Source organism: Populus euphratica, unplaced genomic scaffold, assembly GCF_000495115.2.
Source record: "Populus euphratica unplaced genomic scaffold, PopEup_1.0 scaffold41.1, whole genome shotgun sequence".
Lineage (NCBI taxonomy): Eukaryota > Viridiplantae > Streptophyta > Magnoliopsida > Malpighiales > Salicaceae > Populus > Populus euphratica.
In genome coordinates this window covers 1,156,893-1,165,707 of record NW_011499868.1, presented here as the reverse complement: position 1 = coordinate 1,165,707, position 8,815 = coordinate 1,156,893, and positions in this window count along the sequence as shown.

The window sequence follows — 8,815 nt, the reverse complement described above, 5'->3', positions numbered from 1 at the left end:
TGTTAATGGTTCAATAAATTGATTGACGCAATAAATTATGCCATCATAATTTGTTTATTACATTAATCAATATTTTAATATAATTTCTTCTTGTCATAGATAGAAGAACTTCATTGTAATGAGAGTTTTCATAGAGTTATGTAATAATTTCTAGAGTTCAATAAAATATTCGTCACTAAAAACAATGGCACTGTTTTTTTTTAATTATTGCTGAAAATACTAAACACATGGTTATAAAATTCAACTAACGTGGTAACTCTTTGAATTAGAATATGATTTATATAAAATTTTATTTCAAATCAATTCTTTATTATTTACATTCATAATATTTTTTTTAATTTTTTTAAAATAAAAAATTGAATGCTATCACTAGATTGATAGATGACTTCTTGGAATAAATTAACTTTGAAAATACGTATTATAATCGTTTTTAACCATTTAAAATCAATGATAATTTTTTTATTAATGAAGATGTTTGAACTGGTTTAAAATAATATTAAATAATTTTATAAATTTTAAAATTGATAACTATACAAAAAAATATTAATATTTATAAAACTTAAACGAATAATTTAAAAAAATAAATTTAAAATCACACCAATATTTATTCCTGCATCAGTAAAGTATTTTTATATAAAAAAAAAAAAAAATCAATCACTTAAGCCCTAGCTACCCTTCTACAAACAAACAAACAAAAAAATGCACACAAAGAGGACGGCTATTGCCTATTTTCAAATGTGGCGACTCCATTGTAAATAAATTATTGAGAAATATAATAATATGAATTCCTTTGTTTTTCTTTAGAGAGATGAGTCTTTATTAATTAAATCTGTTACTAGATGATTAAGTTTTGGCGTCAATGGCTGAAAAAAGGTAATTTTCTAATATTCTTTAAATGTCTACTATATATAGTCTACTTAATTTAGCGATGAATATATATTTTTAACAGGATTTTCAGAGAAGAAAACTATCGAAATTAGTTACCTGATTACTTTTTTATTTATAGAATTACCATGCAAGCTAGACAAATAAGAGGGTTTTACGTGCAAGTCATGTGACTAATCTTGATGGTTTAATTTAAAATCTTGCTAGAAAGGTAGATTAGAAACTTGACGTGTATTCAAAGATAAGATTTGTTCAATCAAAAATATAAAGATATTATATCAACGCGAAGATCTGCTCAAAAGAAATCTTGATAAGATATTATATCAACGCGAAGATCTGCTCGAAAGAAATCTTGATGCTAGCTAGCTCAAAAGAAATCTTGATGCTAGCTATATATATATATATATGTGTGTGTGTGTGTGTGTGTGTGAGGCCAAAAAGATTGAAACTTGAGAAGGGAGAGCGATGTTATAATAATGTCCTATCAGAACTGATAACAGGAGAGGAAAGGACTTGTGGGATGGGATTGTTCACAGAATCATGACTGCATAAAATGCACAGAAGGGGTTTGGCGATGGTCACTCGAGGGGCCTCATGCCATCACTAGTGAGGGAAACACTCGGAGAAATGATTAATTTTGAAAGGTGTTGTTCAATTTATTAGATTTTAAATTTATTAAAGTTTGAGTAGCCATGATTATTAAAAAAATTTATTTTTTAAAAATTATTAGTTTGAGTAACCATGATTATTAAAAAAGAACTCTTGAGAGAAGGGCTAGCCCAATCTTATCAACAATGGCAGCCAAGTGTTTTGCGCACACACAGAAAACTGAGGAGCCTCGAGCTGTCTCCATCCTCCAACTCATACAAGTCTCAAAGGACTAGAACAAAATAAGAACACAAAATGTAGTGATGGGTTCCACAGCCAACCAGGCAAGTAGGCAAATAAGCGTGGCAGCTAATGATTCCTTAACATGCAACTAACCAGATTCAAGTGAATGGCATGGCATTTTGACAACCTTTTTCTTTTCTTTTTTCTTCTGTCCCTTCATCGCCTAAACTAAGCAAACGTAGGAAAGATCAGCATTATTGCCTTAGCTTCGCATCCACTTTAAATTATTAGTGTGTTCTAACGAGTAAGAGACATCACCTAGCTTCGCACCCACTTTAAATTATTAGTGTGCTCTAGCGAGTGATAGACATCACCTAACATCAACAGCCCTGGAGGAGGGGGGGGGGGGGGAGGTAACCTAAAATTCCGCTTTTCATTATTAGCTGCTCGTCTTTATATCGCAACTCTCAGGCCGTTGAGCACTGTGTGTTATCATATCCACCACGGGACCAAGTTGTGGATTTCACTGTTTCAACAATTCAATCTCTTTTCCGGTGAGATTTGAAGGGCTTGGTGATCCCATGATTTTGATCATCTGGCAGCGTTATTCTCACATCTGTTCAGTCCTGCTATCTTTACAAGTTCAAGCATTTTCGGGTCCAACTTTTCCAAATAATCCCCTTGTATTTTTTATTTTTTTTTCAAACACTAAGAACCTTTTTAACTTTTATTTTGGAGTAGTTGTGACTAAATTATACAATCTAAAGAACACCGAAAGTATATATACCTAATAGTTAATATGTTTTTTTTTATCACATACCTAATAGCAAACTGAAAGGACAATAATGATTATATATATTGAGGAAATCATTGATTAGATTAGAGTTTTCCACAATAATGACGTCTTGCACTTAAGTCTCTAGGCTTGAATGTGAGCTTTATCTATGTTTTCAGGTTTGATATTCCCTGTAAAATAAGTTTTTTATCATAGAAAATGATCCTCGGATGCCAAAATTGATGAAATATAAGAGGACAATGATATATATATATATATATATATATATATATATATATATAAAGAAAGAGAGTGAAGAACATATAGTTTTTTTATGAATTTATTTTATACATATCAATTATACGAGATTACCTCATGAAAAGTGAAATAATGAGAGAATAATTGATTTTCTTTTAAAATAATCTAAAAAAAAGAGTTGCTGGTTGCTGTGCATTACCATACTATTTGCAAAAAAGGTTTGATGCTTGCGAGTGATTGGCAAGAAAAATTGAGATCCATTGAAAAGACAAGCTGGCAAGAAATAATCATTAATGAAAAAGACATATATTACAACGAAAATTCATGCGTTAGCATTAGAGAGAGCAGCGTTGTGCTTTCTTGAAAATAGTAACTTTATTGAAAAGAGATATATAATTCCACCTAAATTAATATAGAAGTAGTGTCATTTCCTTACAAGAATTAGGTTCTTATCTTGTAAATATTTTGTAAACATTTATGAAAATGAAATTTTAGCATATGAACATAATAAATGTTAAATAATTATAAATCTCTCTTAAAAGTTTGAATAATATTTTGTGTATAATATTTTTAATTTTATAATAAAACTTTTAGTTTAATCCATAAATATCAATAACTTTAGCGGAATTTAAATTCTAATATTAAGTTGAGATTTAAATTGTAAAATATCTTTTTGTAAGTATAATTATATCAAGTGAAAAGACAATCATTACAAACTAATAAGAAATTATTGGTGTAGTTTGTAAGTGAATAAATAAGATAAATATTTTTATCCTAAATTGAAAAGAAATAATATCTCCTACATTGAAAAAAAAAACATTATCTCCTAAATGTTTATAAATTTAAGTTTATAAGTAGGCTTTGTAATGCTATTATATGGATATTTATAATATTAATATAACACTTGGTATTTGGACCCTTGGAACTTAATTTGTCAATGAAATTAATTTTTTTTTGAGTTTATTTTTTTAATTTTTAAAATTAATTTTAATATTTATAATTGTTGAGAAAAAACTAAACAGCAATTATTTAGTTCAATTCAAAATATAATTATCTTATTAGCATTCATATAGTTTCATTATAATGTTTAAGTTTATGTAAACATGTTATTATATACATGTTATTGTGTTATTATATAGAAAAAAACATATATTAAAAAAAATTATCTTATTTTTTCAAAGATTTAAAGAGTTTAGTTATATTTTAAAGGTATTGTTTCTATGTAAAATAAATAAACACTTTAAAAATAATATTTTAAAACACATATGATAATATTTTAAAATTTCATCATTTTGTTATAAAACAATACCAAATGACCCTTCAGGAGAAGTAGAGGATAAGGAACCACCTAATTCCTAGAAATATATAGTAAAACCGGCCTAGCAAATTGCTTTAATAACCGTTGATTCAAGGTTTAGATCGGTAAAATAACTTGATTTTTTTATTAAAATTATATTTTTTTTCAAGTTTTTATAAAAAAAATCTTGAACATGTAGCATCCAGGTGGCCTGCATGTCATCCAGAAACCCTTGTAATCCACGTGCAGCTGTGACCCATGTCGCCTGCTGGCACCAATATTACGTACAATCCCTATTTATCTTTATATTTTAAATTTTTTTATTTTTTTATTTTAAATTAATTTTTTTTTTTAAAAAAGATTATGGGTAAGCGTAATCACATGGCTGACTAGGATTGTATGGTCCCTCGTGCTCGCCGTGTCTGTATGGCGAAGTAGGCAGGACTGGTCATATACGGGAAAGTATGGTGACTTGTGGTTTCCTTTGATAATTTTGCTCCTTTTATGAGCTGAATTGTTATTTCAAATCCTCCAACTCTTTATTTTTTTTCAATTGCATCCTAATCTTTTTTTTCAAACACTTGAATGTGATGATTCTCCTTCAACAAACACTTCTTGTATAAAACAATGTATCCATTTTTTTTTTGACATTTCGTGATACGATTACCTAGATATATATATATATATATATATATATATATATATATTTTTTTGACATTTCGTGATACGATTACCTAGATATATATATATATAAAAAAGTTAATAAAGAAATCAGTTTATTTTTATCATAAATAGATTTTCTTTTTATGATATTGAAAGCATGGTTCATCAGAAAGGTTAAATTTGAGTTAATGTAATATAAATTTGATCAATTTAACTTGCAGAAAAAAAAATTCACAAAGAAAATCATATGTACGGCCCATGATCTATAAAAATATAAGAAAAATTATATATATATATATAAAAGATGGAAAAAGATAAAGTTTACAAACAAAATAAATCACTAAAACATCATGATTTAAAACTTTGTTATTGAAATTGAAATAAATAAATAAAAATATTTATCTTTCTCTATTTGGTCGAGTTTATGAGTAGTTTCTATTCCATTTCTTTTTCTTTTTATTTCTCTTGTTTTTTCTATTTAGAAAGTTACGCTTGATTAATATTTCAAGATAGAATAAACAAATACATAAGAGACATAAACATATTTGATTAAAAGAATATAAATAAAAATACAAACTTGTTCATAAAAATGGAATCTAAGCAGAACCTGACAAGAAAAGAATTGAATTTGAATATGCTACAAAACCGATTCAATTTCCAAAAAAACATGAAGGTTATTGTACGGAAGTCGAGCTCACGATCTGGGAGTCGTTCCTATGTATTTGGAGGCTCCATCTCTAGTCAAGACAGATCTGACGAATATCGCTGATGGGAAGCAGACAGCGAGGGGGAACTATGTTTGAGCCCACCAGCTCATCAGATTCATCGAAACATCTTCCATTTTTTCAACCCTGTGGTGCTCTCTTTCGGAGCTCGTCGCTGCAAGCCAGTTGGAAACGATTGTGTCATTCGGCGGTCACGAGCGCATCTACATGTTTTGATTATAACCTGACAGATCTGGTGAGTTGACTTAAAATATAGATCAATTCATATTTAAAAAAGTTTTTAAAAAAATATTGGTCCAATCAGTTAAAAATTCAAGTTAATTTATTAACTTAATTGACATGGTTATGATCCGATTAAAATTTAATTTTTATTAATTTAATTTTTTATATCGATATAATTTTAATTTTTTAATAAAAAATTAATTTAAATCAACTCTTTAAATTTATAATTTTAATTTTAATTTATATTAATATCACATACCGAATCTTTATAACTTAGATACTCAATGGCATTTTAAAAATTTCCAAAACAATATCATGAAAACTAAAATAATTTATAATTGACTTGCTATGGTTGAACATGAGTAAATCCAAATAATTGGCAAACATTTATAGATATTAGATAGTTTTCATTTTTCATTCTAATATTGATTTTTTTATTATTGACATTAAAAATAATCACATCGTAACCATTGCCACATATCATATGGTGAAAAAAATGGATTGGAATTTTGCTTTTTTATTTAAAAAAAAAGAGAGAATAAAAGAAACAAAATATATTAAAAATGTTAACAATGTTAGTGGAATAATTTTATCCCAACATAAAACTTGAAAGATTACTTGTGATTTTTTTCCGAAAAGCCTAAAATGTTACCTTGGCAATAAATATAATTATTTCGTATTTTATTATTTTTTTACACTAAAAGTAAATATTCAAATGTTGATTATATAAGAATATCAATTATTCATGATCAAATAAAAAAAATTAAAAATAATCACGAATAATGAAATTAACCACTCCTAAACATAAACAAAAATAATTGACTATTAGATTTTGAGCTCGCATAATAATTAAAAAATTGAATCCTCCTTGGAATGAAATTCCTCAACATATTAAACTAATCAAATATAATTTTATGTAATCTTCAGTAAAAAAAAAGTTTAGATTCTATTAAGATTTAATGATTAAGCTCCTCTTTTCATATAAGCAATCTATATAGAATTATAATTAAATATTTATATGAAACTCAAATATTATAAAAATAAATAAATAAATAGGATATTGGGTTGCTGGACAAAAATAATCAATCTTGCGTATGCTACTTATCTATAAAATTTTATGTTTTTTATTGTTGTTTTTATTTGCTTTCTTTTACCTTCCTAGTTTTTTACTTCCTAGTTATTTGTTTTTCACCTGTTCTTGTTTTGTTTGGCATTAAATGAGAGAAATTTATCCTTTTAAAAACTTTTAAATCTTAAGACACCAGTACTCTTTTTGGTTTTGTAAGACTGCTTTATGTCTTTATTTTAGATTAAGTTTATAAGTGTAGTGTCTCCTTGAATCCAGAGGGGGGAAAAATAAAAAATAAATAGGATAATTAATTTTTAATTAAATTAAATTAATTGCTTAAATATAAGGATGATATGTGATTTTTTTTTTGCTTAAATATGAATTATTTTGGATTTTTTTATTGTTAATCTTTAAACTTCTTATTTTATTTCAATATGGATTCATGGGGCATTACAGTATCATGCCTTAAATTATGAATTTTACTGGTTAATCACGGTTGGTTTAGGTCAAATTAATATGTTGCTGTCTAAATATTTTTTTTTTAAAATATATTTTAATATATCACTATCTTAATATTTTAAAAGGACTCAAAATAAACTATATTTAAGCAAAAAAAAATATCATAAAGTAAGCAAAACATGCTTATATTTAAATAATTGATTTAATTTTATTCAAAACCAAAATTTATTTTAAAAAATCCAAATTTAAAAAAGAGCAACAAGAAAAAAAACTCAGGATACCTAAAGTCATTTTCAAAATTAGTGAAAAATCTCATAGAAAATAAATAACAGCGAACTCAAACTTCAATTAAATCAAATAAAATTAAAAAAAAAACTTAAAAAATAATTTAAAAAAAAACAAACGAACCCAAATTAATCTTCTAAACTTGAGTTAATATCCTGATTCAATCAAGAAACTCAATTCAATATTGAAAAATAAAATTATAAAAAATTAATTTAAAATTTTTATCAAAGGAAAAAATAGCAATTAATATGAAGGAGGTTAAAATTGTAAAAAAAATAATTTTAAAAATAATCTAAAATAAAATAAATAGCAATAAAAATATTAGAACTAAATATGAAAGATTCAAAAATTAAATCTTAAATCTATAAAATAATTCATATAAAAAAACCAAATATATAAAAAAAAAAATTAAAAGGTTGTTGTGAAGTTTTGGAAGGTCTTACACATAAATTAAAGAGGGAGCAAAAACAAAAAAATAAATTGATACTAAATTAGAAAAATACATCACACATATTACTCGGTGAGTCAGGTCTCATCATGAGAAAAAAAAAAAAACATCAAAAAAATTTATTGTTAACTATTGCAAGTCGCCGCTTAAATATTATAGAACAAATTACTTGTTGAAGCGTTACACATATGAACAAATAACTTTTTTTACATATATTAAACTATTAAATTGCCTCTCTTTAAAAAGCCAAGATGAAATTACAAAAGAATCCCTAGTGTTCATTTAAAAAAACTGTACTTTTAAAGTTAATTTAACCATTTTATTATGTTATAAACAAAATAAAAATTCAAAAATATCTTTAATGTTAGTTGTTTGAGTTTTTTTAAAAGAAAACAATATCATTACTCCCTGAAAAAAAACAGAGTTGTCTCTAATTATTTTTATAATAATAAATGAAGCATTGAAAAAGACAGTTTTACTCCGAAGAAAATAGATTTTCTTGAGAAGGACAATTTAGTCAAACATGTTGTTTTAAGGAATAGTGTTTTCTCCTGTGCTGTGCTGTGCTGTTCTGTTTTCGCCGCATGAATTAGTTTTTGTTAATATTGTTAAATAAAAAAACAAAATACTTGCTGAAAAGTTCTATCATCCATGACACGTGTGCAAAGTTTAAAGCATTGGCAGTTTATGAGTAAGCAGACAGTATATAATCCCTATAATACTTTTATATTCCTTGATTTTTTAACGGATTATTAATTATGTCTTTTTTTCTTTCTTTATTATTAAACCAAGCAAAAATGTGAAAACAAAAGGATGAGCTAGCTAGCTGGATCCGTGTTAAGGGAGCAAATTTCGGTGCTCTATTTTGAAACTTTGCTCTAAACCACCAAGCCGCTCT